Source organism: Calliphora vicina, chromosome 3, assembly GCF_958450345.1.
Source record: "Calliphora vicina chromosome 3, idCalVici1.1, whole genome shotgun sequence".
In the NCBI taxonomy this organism is placed as follows: domain Eukaryota; kingdom Metazoa; phylum Arthropoda; class Insecta; order Diptera; family Calliphoridae; genus Calliphora; species Calliphora vicina.
The window spans coordinates 42,315,274-42,328,965 of NC_088782.1; positions in this window are offsets into that span (position 1 = coordinate 42,315,274).

Genomic DNA, 13,692 nt, shown 5'->3' on the forward strand with positions numbered 1-13,692 from the left:
TTAATAGCGATTTAGTACTGGACTATCAATCCAAGGGTCGCGGGTTCGATTCCTGCCAGAGACTCTGGGTTTTTCTGCAGACAAGCAAAACGCTTTGCAGTTTGTGTTTGTTTTTTTTTTTTTTTTTTTTTTTTTTTAAAACGTTTATCTAAAAAAAATATATACTTTTAAACAGTATTTATTTTTTCCTGTTAATTTTTTATGGAATTTGTCAAAAAATACAACTCTGAAAGTATCTAGTAGATTCGACAGAGTGTTGAGTACGCAAAAACGATGTCAATACCAAATAACCACAATTCGGTAAACTACAGTATGCATTAGTAGTACTCAGGGCAGGTGAAAAATAAAAGCCCATGCAAACAACAGACGGACATACGGAAGGGCATAGCTAGATCGCCATATAACTTTATAAGGACCTAGAATATACATATATACTTTATGGTTTGACGGTCAATATTTCGATAAGTTACAAACAGATTGACAGACTCAATATACCCCCCATCTTTTTTGTATCTTTGTAGGTATACAAACATGACAAACTTGTAATAGGTGTCCTTGACAGGTCATTCCAAATTGAACCCATTTTATATCGAAACTTCGGAGTTAGACTATTTGTTTTAAAATCCCAAATGGAATGCAGTTTTAATCCTAAATCTATCTCTTCATGCCCTCCAATGAATATGAAATTTCACAAAGAGTAGCACACTCGTGATGAAGAAAACCTCTATTAAACACACTAATCACTGCACTTCAAGTAGCTCTCCATTACTTACATTGAGATCATTAAAGAGTATGCAAATCTATTATTAAGCAATCAGCGGCGATACCTGTATAAATTTCATAACCCTACAAAATATGAAATTACGTACCTCTTTGCAGCATATAAATACATTAAATTGTATCTAAAATCTTACTATTAAACCAACCCACTTTAAACACCTTAAGAGCCTCATTGCAACCCCCTGTTGAGAAGAGTTTCTTTTGTTTGTTTTGTTTTTCTCGACACACCTCGTCAGCATCTTAGACATGGTTGGCAATGTATGCTGGCTCTTAAGTGTTGTTGTCGTTGTTGTTCTTGTTTGTTGCTCATTCATAAGGTAATTATGTTTGTTGTTGTTCCTGTTGTTCTTGATATTTTCAAAAACGTTTCAATTTCTTCAATTCTTTGATTCTCGGTGATTGTGTGTGTTAGAATGGGCGTTTGAATGTATGGTTTTAATAAGGATGTGTGCAAACACCTTTAGGGTCGGAGGTACAATTTTTCAAGTGATTGTTAAGAAATTAGGCTTCTCAATGTTATATGTTAGAAAAGAAATTCAATTTATTTGACAATGTCTTTTAAAAAAATATATATAATGAAAATTATGAGGGCAGCTATTAAATAACAAAGTGGGTTAATTGTTCCAGAAAAAATGTACGTTTTTTTTTAGAAAAAGTGTTTTTTTTCACTGAATTTATATTAAGATACTTGAAATTTACTTTTTTTAATTTTTAGGATTGTGTTTAAGCAATTGTATTTATTTAATTTTCCTTGAAAACTTTTGGAATTTAATAAAGTTTAAGGCGAAATTATTTGTTTGAAATTATACAAGTTAAAATTATACAAGCTATACAAAAAATCTACAAATTTCAATGGAACCATGATGGAACAATGATTGAGAGGAATTGAATAGGTGAATAAATTGAACAAGTAAATTTATCCATAAAACGTTTTAACTTGGAGTATGTAAATAGTCTTCCAATAGGGCCTTCCGAACTTTGACAGTTGATAGCGGCCATATTATTGAAACTACATCTGTCAAATTGACTGAATAATAGGGTATTCGAATTATTCGATTTTTCACTTGTTCGAATAAAACGATTAATTCGAATAAGAGATTTTAACTTGTTCGAATAATTCGATCACACGTTTAAAATTAATCGAATTATTGGAATAATTTAAATTTTTTTAAAAAAGTAAAGAATGAAGTTTTGATGTCGGTGTTTTAATATTTTATTGTTAAAGAAAACAAAAAATAACGTTAAAGTTAACAATTCAAGTATTGATAATGTTAAAAAACATTCGAAAACAAAGTACATCATTAAATTTTCAACAGAAATACTCTGATCAGATTAACTCCAGAACAATCTACAAAACAATTGACTAGCAACCCTTTAGTTTCCGTTTTGGAGCTATGCTTTAAAAATTTGAGCTAGTTGGACATGATCCTGAATTCAAATACAATATAAACGTATTAAGAACTTTTTTATGCCGTTCATTAATTCGGGTTTTAAATTGAGTAACTAATTCTTTAGTAAATTAATTATTCACTATTTCTAAATTATTTATAACAAATTGTATTATACATCAAGCTCTATCAACGTTGCCGAATCTTTGCTTAATAAAGTGGTCTTGGGGAATTACACAATGAAGGGAATCTGTCCAAAGTTTGATATCATTGTCAGTGAACGTGGCTAATTTGAAGTCAGGCAGTGCATGATTGACGCATTTACAAATACGCAAAAAGTTTATTACCATGTTAGACAAAGATGTTCAACGATGTTGGAAATCATGTATAAGACGAACTTCATGCTTTTCTTGCAGCAAAACGTTAGTTTGCAATATTTGTGTTTATCATTCGATTTATTAAATATTTTGCAACACTTACGTACGCTCTTAATAACATCACTTATACACATATATTTTATTTATATTTATATTTTAAGATCATGGCCTTTGTCTATTTCAACGTTATCATTATAAATGTCATCCTCAATATCACTTTCGACGACCGTTTCAAAATCACATTCGCCATCACATTCAACTCCACTTTAATCTAAGTTAATATTTTGATTATTAATTGCGATTCTTCTAATATTTCGCCAGCTAAATAACAAATATTTTATTTCGTATCTACCTTTTATTTTCATTGGTTTAAGTCCTAAGTTAAAAATTTTGAAAGATTTGTTTTTAGAATTGTAGCTTCTTGCAGTAATATTTATATATTTATAGAAGCTGCTATCGGAGCACTCATCTACAGCGATCGAAAGTCCCTTTGTCATTAGTTATTTGTCGTATTTCAGAAACAATACAATTTTTGTGAGTCATTATTACTTATTTAAATTTGAAATTATGAAACATTTTAAGCAATTTAATAAATTTAAATATATATGAACATTTATTCGTTTATTCGATTATTCTACATAAAATTGTTCGAATTATTCGTTATTCGAAAATGGCCATTTTTAAATTATTCGAATAATTATTCGTAAGAAATTATTCGATTAATCGAAAGATCATTATTCGAATGAATACCCCACTGAATAAATAGTTAGTTTTACTAAATCACCATGCGTGGATATACACTGGTTCATATTCCTATAAACGCACAATACTTAATTTTAAAAAGATTGTAAAAATTAAACATGAACATATTTAGGGTGCTACAAATTTGTTTATTAAATTAGTTAAGACTTCACTTAAACTATTCTTTACAAAAAAATTCATTTGTACTTTATTTTTTTTTACTTAAATTTCGAGATCAACAGCCATTTTTAAGGGTATTTTCCTATAAACGCACTTAAACTTATGGGCCACTGTAGCATTATTAATAATGTGTGGATGATCCTTTGTTATGGCTTGTTTCAAAAATACGGTCTGGCATTGATTCCACTAATTTTTTAAGCATATTGGAATCAATTTCCTCCCAGACTTGTTTAATTCTTAGTTTCAGCTCTGTCACAGTCATTATGCTTTCATTCATTATTTGCATAAACTGTACGGGCCATGTATCCCCACAAGTTCTCCATTGGGTTTAAGACTGGACTACAAGTCGCCCAGTCCAACAGAAGAATGCTATGTTCATTTAACCAATATTTCGATTGCTTAGAAACATGGATTGCAGCATTATCTTGTTGGAATATGCAATCTTCATCCATTTCTTCATCCATAAATGAGAGAAGAGCATCTTCCAACAGTTCGTTATAAATCGCACTATTCACTTTTGTCGGAACAAAACATATTTTCGACTTGCCAACTGCAGAAAACGCTGCCCAAACCATAACACTGCCACCAATGAAACTACGTTTTAACATCCGAACATCGTTTGATCTCAAATCGTGCCAATAGCATGTGTATGAGTCAGGACCGTCTAAATTAAATTTTTTTTCGTCAGAGAAAATTACTTTTTTCCACACATCTGTCCATTTCATATATTTTCTTGCGAATTTTAGACGATTTTCTTTATGGTGCTTTTTTAGCATTGGTTTAAATTTCGGCTTTTTCTATTTTATGTTTTCATCGTTTCGTAAAATATGTGTAAGGTGTTTGGAAGTCACTGGAAGATTCAATTTATTCTTTATTTGTGTGGAATTCAATTTGTTGCGGGTTGCTTCTTGTTTTATTAGATTAAGTTGTCTTCTTGTTAGTTTTCTATTTCCCTTTGTAGGTTTGCGGACTCCATAATTTTGACCTTTCTTCACGAAATTTCGCACCACACTTTTCGAAAGATCCATTTTACGTCCAATTTCTCTATTGTAACGTGAAAAAATTTAATTTGAATCATTTCTTGATCGGACAAAAAAGTTCCCTTGGGCATCTTTAAAAGTGATTAAATTTATTGATTCAAATAGAAAAAGTTCCAGTAAATTGAGATCTTACTATTAGAAACGTACCTTTGGTTGAAAAAAAAAACTAAAATTGATAATATTTTATTTTTGGTAACTTTTTTAAAAACAAATTTCACGTCTGCATTTATAAGAATCTTCCACTTAAAATAGCACGAAGAACATTTGATCGCATAATTAAGGCAAACAACAAGAATAACAAAAAAAAAACTTGTTTACTTTCATAAAGTTAAATTTTGCTTTTGGATGAGAACAACAAATATATAACAAAAATACTGAACAAAATTAAGTGCGTTTATAGGAATATGCACCATTTTACGATGAGATGTAATTTGACGGCTTCTTTGATTGGCCAGACCATCACCACCAACGACTAGCGCAATAGGTCGAATATTACACTGTGTGTAATTTTTTGAGTCATGGAAATGTAACCATATACGAACACCACTATGTGATAAAAGACCAACAGATCAAACAGAAAAAAGGTAAAAAACATCGAATTTTTTAAAGTTTTTTTGTGATTTTGATCTTGAAGACAGGGCTACAACTTTGCCTCAGAGAGTAAATCAAAATTCCGAATTGTTTGCAAGATATGATCCTGAGAAAATTATCACTTTTCTGCAAAAATGACACCGATGCTCCAAATCTTTGGGGCCCGTAAAAAAAACTTCATGACTTTGGGCAAAACTGTCTCCCAGGGCTCATATCTTGCAAAAAATTCAGAATTTTGATTTACTCTCTGAAGCAAAGTTGTAGCCCCTGTCTTCAAGATCAAAATCACAAAAAACTTAAACAAATTCGATGTTTTTACCATTTTTCCCCTTGTTCAGGTCCATAGGTAGCAAACCGTTCAAAATTCAGGGAAGCAATCAACTAAAATGAACTGTTGCACTGTGTTATCAAATTTTTTTCGCCTGAATTGTTTGATATTGAAACATACGCCACACAGCTCATGTCACATTGTACATTCAGCATGATTGATTTGAGGGCATGATCAACTCATCTTTAGGTGATTTGAACTGGCCACCGAGATCGTGCAATTTGACCCGTTAGACTTTTTCTTGAGGGGTTTTCTTAATATGACATGATAGGATACCTTGTGAATCGACCAATTCCACTTAAGTGGAATTTTTAAAATTGTTCAGGAGAGCATTGAAACTGTTGAATTGATCGATGGAAAAAAAATATTTGGAAAACGATTCAGCGTGGGTTATAAGTCTTGCTGAGTACATAACAAATTGTGTCTAAAAATTTCAGAAACACCCTCAAATTCAGAAGTTATTCCAGATAAAACCGTTTTCAGTGTTGTTCGTCAACTTATCGAACTGTAGCTCAGTCAGTTTTTGTCCGATTTGAAATTTTTTAACGGTTTTTTGTTTTATTTTTGTTAAGGATATTAAAGTTAACTATGTTGAATTTTGTGTGTATACCAAAATTTGTAAGCGATTTATGCACGTTAAAGTGATTTTCGGAAGCGGGTCTCTATGGGAACTATGACTAATTATGAACCGATCGTAACAAAATTTGTTGACATGAATTTTGTATATATAGAACTTATTTGGATCGAAATTTGTGTAGATACATAGATAAATTAAACATTTATGACCGATAAAGTCCAATTTCGAGGGGACATTTGTATGGGGGCTAGGTGAAATAATGGACCGATTTCAGCCAGTTTCAATAGGCTTGGTCCTTGGGGCGAAAAAGTAATATGTACCAAATTTGATCGAAATATCTTCAAAATTGCGACCTGTACTCTGCGCACAAGGTTTACATGGACAGCCAGCCAACCAGACGGGCGGATGAACGGACATCGTTCAATCGACTCAGAAAGTGATTCTAAGTCGATCGGTATACTTTAAGGTGGGTAAGACTAATATTTTTGTGCGTTACAAACATCTGCACAAACGCATAATACCCTCGCCACTATGGTGGTGCAGGGTATAAAAACTATAAACTCCAATATTTTCGTACATCATTTTAGTACAAAAACTTCCCATACGCTTCGGTTTAAAGTTTTAGTACAAATATCTGATGCACAAGCATAAAATTTGTGCAAACAGATATACAACCTTGCGTTTCTTTTACATAATCGAATTTTAGTCATTACTGCGCAGTGCGTACGCCTGAGCAAAAAAAATTTAAATCAACATCAACTGTTTTGTAGGTGCTTAAGTACTGCTTTATCAACGAAAAGTCGACTATTTTGTTGGGCATGCGCATTAATTTGTTACGTTTGCAAACAGCAATATTTATATTGGTTTGGTGCACCAAACTGTCAACAGTACAGTAGCCCATCCCGATAAGAGATTCAGACCAAGCTTAAAGACTCTAGAAATTAAAATTTTCTTTGTAATATCGGTCTCACTCTTATTGATCTCGCTATTTTTTTAGCTAAACTTCGTAGTGATAATATTAATTCGTGTTAAAATATTATTTAACACTTAAGTAGTGAAGTTAGAAGAATAAAACTTTGGCAGTGGTATTCAATATTTGGATCTTCAACGCAATATTTTGTTAAAAAAAACTTATCGGAAATCTTAAAGGATAAATATTTATAAGGACATTTTTTACATCTTTTGATACTGACAGGATAAAATAAAAATAATACGAAATATTTCACAACTCTTCTTGAGCATTTGACAACAAATTTGGCATAGTAGGATAAGCAGAATTATTTTAAAACATTTTTTGAAAAATGTGCTCCTTTTAAATTTTGAAGTCCTTTTAAAAGGAAACAGGATTTAATCTCTAGTTTCATTATTAATTTAATCTCCAAATGTTTAAGTTATCGAATTTTTTAACAATTTAAATTAAAATTCAATAAAAGTTTCAAATTTTTTAACAATTTCTATAAGAAATTGAACTGAAACGAATTTTAACAAAATTTTTAAAGATTTGAAAATTTCAACAAAAAAAATTATTTCAAAATTTTGAACTTTTTAAAATAAAATGGAAAATTTGCAAGTCAAGAGAACGAAATCATCATCATCAGTTTCGTCCCAACAAAATTTAAAAAAATTCTAAAATATTTTAAAATTTGAAATTTATTTAAAAGAAAAATTACACAGTCCAACAAATTGAGACTTTTTGATTGGAACAGAATAGCGACCCTATAATTCTGAAAGGGCATGTTGAGTAGATCATTTTTGTAGATCAAAAAAGTTTTCATTTTTTGATCGAAGGCAGCAGTATACTAACTGAATAAAATGTTGTAAGTTAATGTCTAAGAGAATTCTTATTGTCAGAGTTATATTGTGGAATTTTATGGGGATCATTTTTGTGGAAGATCTTAACCGTCTAGCTCCTCTCCTTAGGGGTCAATTTGACCCTTTTTTCGAGAAAATGAAGAAAAGTCCTTCAAAAAGGACATTTAAGGATTAAAATATTCGACGAAAATTTTTGCCGGAAAATTTCAGTGGGGGTCACCAAAGATGCCAAAGATGTAGATAAAGCACTTTACGCTTAATTAGCAAGATTACACGCCACCTTGGGTCTCACATTTTTTAAAAAATTACAAAAAATCTATTTATGATCCGAATGAGCTGACATTTAAAATATAAATAGTCCTAGAGAAGATCTACAAAAAATATGTATACATATGTAGATTATCGCTTTTAGGTCAAGAGTTATTTATGTTTATTTATTTACTTTTTTTAATTTTGTTCGATCTTTTTTTAGTTTTTAGATATGTCGGGCCTACGGTGCACAGTGCTTTGCTCAATGGACAAAATTCAAAAACAAGATCATGTCAATGATGTTAATGAAATTTATATTTTTGAATAGACAACTAAATAACGCATTCGTGTAAAAAAGATTTTTTATAAATATCTTTTTTTGTCGTCACTAGAGGTCGCTAAAGTTAGTACATTTTCAACATAAATTTTATGGAGAAAAATATATTTTTTTAAGGTTAACTAAAATCATTGCTAAAAGTTCGTTTTAAAAGACATAAACTCGCGATTGGCTGCAAATGAATGAATATAAATGTGGAATTATGGAAAATTACTGTTTTTATCAAAAAAGGTTTAACAGTTTAATCTGCGCAATTTTTAATAATTAAAATTTTTTTTATTGTAAGCCTGAAATTCTAAAACTTTGTTGGAATATTAGTAAAATACGTGTCAATCTATTTTGATTATGTTCTACTATAGAATAGCCATAAGTATTATCTATAAGAAAATGTAATCATTAGTTGTCCTTTCGTATGAAAACTATTAAAATTTTGTTTTTGTTTAAATGTATAAATTACCATTTCGTAAATTTTCAATTTGATGGTTTGGGGAAATAGCTCCAGATTTTTGGTTTTTTATAAAATAATACCGTTTTTTCTTTTAAATAACTAAGAAATATTTCGTTATTTAACAAAAGTAGTTTAATGGCATAAAGTGTATTAATAGGTCTTTATTTGGTTCTTGATGTTGTATGTTTTTTTGCTGAAATCAAAAAAAATTCCAAAGTTTGATTTAATTTAAAAAAAAAACATGTTAATCAATTTTAATTTTTCTTTAATTTTATCTAATGCCTATCTCTTATTTATTATAATGTGAAATCATTATTTGTCCGTTTTGACCAGAACTTTAAAAAAATTTTGTTTTTGATGGCACCCATAAATAATACATTTTTACCGTAAATGTAAGTAACTCAATAATTGAATATAACCTACATATCCTTAGATTGAGATATTAATATGAGCTTCTGTTGATATTAGGAACACTTAAAGTATAATCCAACATCCAGTTTCTAATATTACAGCTGAACCATAAGGCTATCAACATTTGAAAATGTCCGTCCATCCGTCCTTCCGAATTTAGAAAATATATACAATATTTCAGTATTTTTTTTTAAAAGGATATATGGCAGTTATGTAAATCCTTGCTATAATTGAAATGTTAATAACTAAATTAATCTTATATTATAAGAGAACAATAATTTCTGAAAATGAATAATTTTATTCAGGTTTATAGGTTTTTTAAGGAAAAGGATGTATGGCAGCCACCCGAATCCGTGCTGCGATTGTAATAAAAATTTTCACAAACAACAATAACATTATTAAAATGATTATAACCAAATTGGTTCCAAAATAAGAAACGATTTTTACGAATTTTTTTAAAAAAAATTAGATGTTATACAGGATATTGAAATCTTGATATCTTGGAATTATGAATATCCTTCCGATAAAATTTTCATAACTTTGCATCTAATATTATAAGAGAACAATAATTTCTGAAAATTAATAATTTTATACAGGTTTATAGGTTTTTTAAGGAAAAGGATGTATGGCAGCCAGCCGAATCCGTGCTGCGATTGTAATACAAATTTTCACAAACAACAATAACTCTATTAAAATGACTATAACCAAATTTTAAAATGTTAGGAGTATAACTGTGAATTTTATTCAAAATTATATGTTCAGGATATATGGGAGGCACCCGTGTCCTTTCACGGATTTTTTCAAGAATTATATTTTTTCTTAATCTTAAAAAAAGGTAATATTCCACTAATTTTTATTCGTCTGCAATAACTCCTTCTATTTTTGTCCATTGCCTATATGAAAACAAAGCACTGTGCGGTGGTTCGAAATTGTTTTTTTTTTTAAATATCACCTATATTCGCGATAAAATTTGGAAATTTGGAAAAACAACTTCCTAACAGTCATGTCGTCCCTATAAAAAGTTACACGCATCCAAAGTTGGTACATGTAAAAATGGCCGTATTTTTTAAGTTTTTTCCCAAAAAAGTCCCTATATATTTTCTTTTGTAGAAAAAAATTTTCTTCGGGACTATATAAAATTTGTACATGATTTGAAAAGAGAACCTAATGCAAACGCGTAGAAAATAAAACTTGGCTCACTTAAGTGGACCTAGTCGCCTCCAGACTTATCCAAACTTTGTCAATTAAAAAAAAATGTTTGGTTTGAGCAAAAAATTCTAAAAAGGCAAAGCACCGATCCTCGAAAAAGCTCCATGCATGTATAGCCCTATATCTTATTTAAACACGTGCAAAGTTATTTTACTATCACACAGTAAATAACGTCGTCGTAGGGTGTTTTCTAAAAAACTCAGTTTTTGGAACACATTTTCCCCGTATTAGGAATTTTGGTATTTGAGAATAAAAAGTGTTAAAGATTATAATTCCATTGCTTTAAGGACTTTTGGACCTACACTATTTCCAAAATTTTGTTATAATATCTTTAACCGTTAAAATTTTACATTAATTAAAATTTATATTTTTGTTCATGGAAAATCCCAATATTCAAATTTTTTAATTTCTAAGGTAAATGAAGTCCGAATAATTCATAAAATTATTTCATTTTACTAAACTGTAAATCTTCAAGTCCTAAGATTTTCACCAATACCAACTACTTATACAAAAAGCTTATATTTGTTCATCAGGAGCTCCACAAACCTTGCTCCCTTTTGAAAAATTTTAACGTTTTTTTATATATTTCATGCAAAATGTGTTTTTTGAAAAAAAAAACGTAAAAAATAAGGCCAACTTTTGATGCGTGTAACTTTTTATAGGGACGACATAACTGTTAACATGTTATTTTTATAGTATTCGAAATTTTATCGCAAATATTGGTGATATTTTAAAAAACAATTTCGAACCACCAAAAAGATGGAACAAATTTATAAAAAATAAATAAATAAACATAAATAACTCTTGACCTAAAAGTGATAATTTACATATGTGTATATACTTTTTGTAGATCTTCTCTAGGACTATATACATTTTAAATGTCAGCTCATTCGAATCATAAGTAGATTTTTTGTGATTTTTTTAAAAAAAATGTGAGACCCAAGGTGGCGTGTAATCTTGCGAATTAAGCGTAAAGAGCTTTATTTACAACTTTGGTATCTTTGGTGACCCCCACTGAAATTTTCCGGCAAAAATATTTGTGGAATATTTGAATCCTTAAATGTACTTTTTGAAAGGACTGTTTTTTAATTTTCTCGAAAAAATGGTCAAATTGACCCCTAAGGAGAGGAGCTAGACGGTTAAGATCTTCCGCAAAAATTATCCCCATAAAATTCCATAATATAACACTGACCATAAGAATTCTCTCAGATATTAACTTACAAAATTTTTTTCAGTTAGTATACTGCTCCCTTCGATCAAAAAATTAAAACTTTGAAAAAATGAAAATTCAGACCTGCTGGACTATAAGTTTATTCTACAAAAATGCTCTACTCAACATGCCCTTTCAGAATTATAGGGTTGCTATTCTGTTCCAAAAATGCTGTTGGGCAGTGTTATTAATTAAATCTCAGCATTTTAAAGTTCTCGAATTTTTTAAACAATTTAAATAGAAATTCAATAAAATTCTGAAATTTTTAAACAATTTCTATAAGAAATTGATATTAAAAAAATTTTGAAAGATTTCAAAATTTTTAAAAATATAATGGAACGAAATAAACATTACTCAAACTTCCGTGCCACAGAATTTAAAAAAAATCTAAAATATTTTTAAATTTGAAATTTAATCAAACAAATCGCAATATTTTAAATTTCAAATTCAATAAAAGTCTCAAAATTTTAAACAATCTATAAGAAATTGAAATGAAACTAATTTTATTAGAATTTTGAAAGATTTGAAAATTTAAAAAAAAATATTTAATTTAAAAATTTTGAATATTTTTAAAAATATAATAAAAAATAAACAAAAATTCTGTCCCAAAAAAATTTAAAAAAAATCTAAATTATATCATCTGGTTCGTGTCTAAAATTAAATGATTTTTGCTCCGCATGTATAATACAGTTCCGAAATAAGTGGAATTTGCCAGCTAAAAATTGGACTAATGCAACGAATTAGAAAAAATTACGATATATCCTAGTTTCTATAGTTCTTCAAATTAACAAAATTAAATAAAAAATGCCAATTTATGTAGATATATATTGTTTTTTATTAATATTATTATTATTATAAAATATGGTATAAAAAATATATTTAAATTATGTTTTAATTAATGTATTGTATTAATTCATATGTATAGAAAAATGTTGTTTAATTTCTAAGGTTTTCGAGTTAATTATCGAATGTAATTTATTGTTTTTCTTAAATTAATTATTAATATTTTTCAAAGTTTTCTTTAAATTAATTATTAATATTTGTTGCTTATTTTTTTATAAAATAATATCACAAGTGTAACTTAAAGAATACACAATTTTTCTTATTTTTCATTAATGTTAGACAGTATTGAGCCTTAAATATTAGACTTATTTGAAATGGAAATAAGTTTTTATTATAAAAAAATATGTATGCATTTTAAGAGAAATAATACCAGATATGATTAGTAATTTATTATGAGATTTCTGTTTAATCAAATCTAAAAAAAAGTTATTGTTTTAAGGAACAATATATGATGTTGTGATAATTTGTAGAATTTTTTCGAAAAAAAATTCAGATTTTTAAAGTTAAATTTATGATTTTTTTTTTTTTGTATAAAAAATATATTTAAGTACACAACCGCAGTTTGGTTTTTTTTATATAAATATTTATAAAAATTTTGAACCTTTTACCTTAGAACTTTGTTAATTTTTGTACTAGTTTTTTGTTGTTTGAGGTTCAGTTTTATGCCATCGATTTGCTTAAAGATTATTGGTAGTGTGGTTATACTTAGCAGATTGCTTTTTTATACTTTTTTTTAAATTATATTTTATTTTATAATTTATGTTTGTTCATTTTATAGAACTTATTTTAATTCTAATTTAGATTCCTACTAACACTTTTTTTAAATAAAAAAAAATTCATATTTTTTTTAAATTATGATTTTTTATAATTTAAGCACATTCATTTCAAAGAACTTATTTTTATACTAACACTTTTTTTAAATAAAAAATTATAATTTTTGTTATACTTTTTTTAAAATTAATTTTTGTAATTTAAGCACATCCATTTCAAAGAACATTTCTACTAACACTTTTTTAAAAATTTTAAAATTAATTTTATAGAATTTATTTCAATTTCACCAACTTAAAATACTAATACTGCACCAAATTTGCCTGAATTTGTTTAAAAATATATTTCTAAATATAAAAGAAATTGTTAAATTTTTGAAAATTGTTTTTGTTTAAAACTAAAT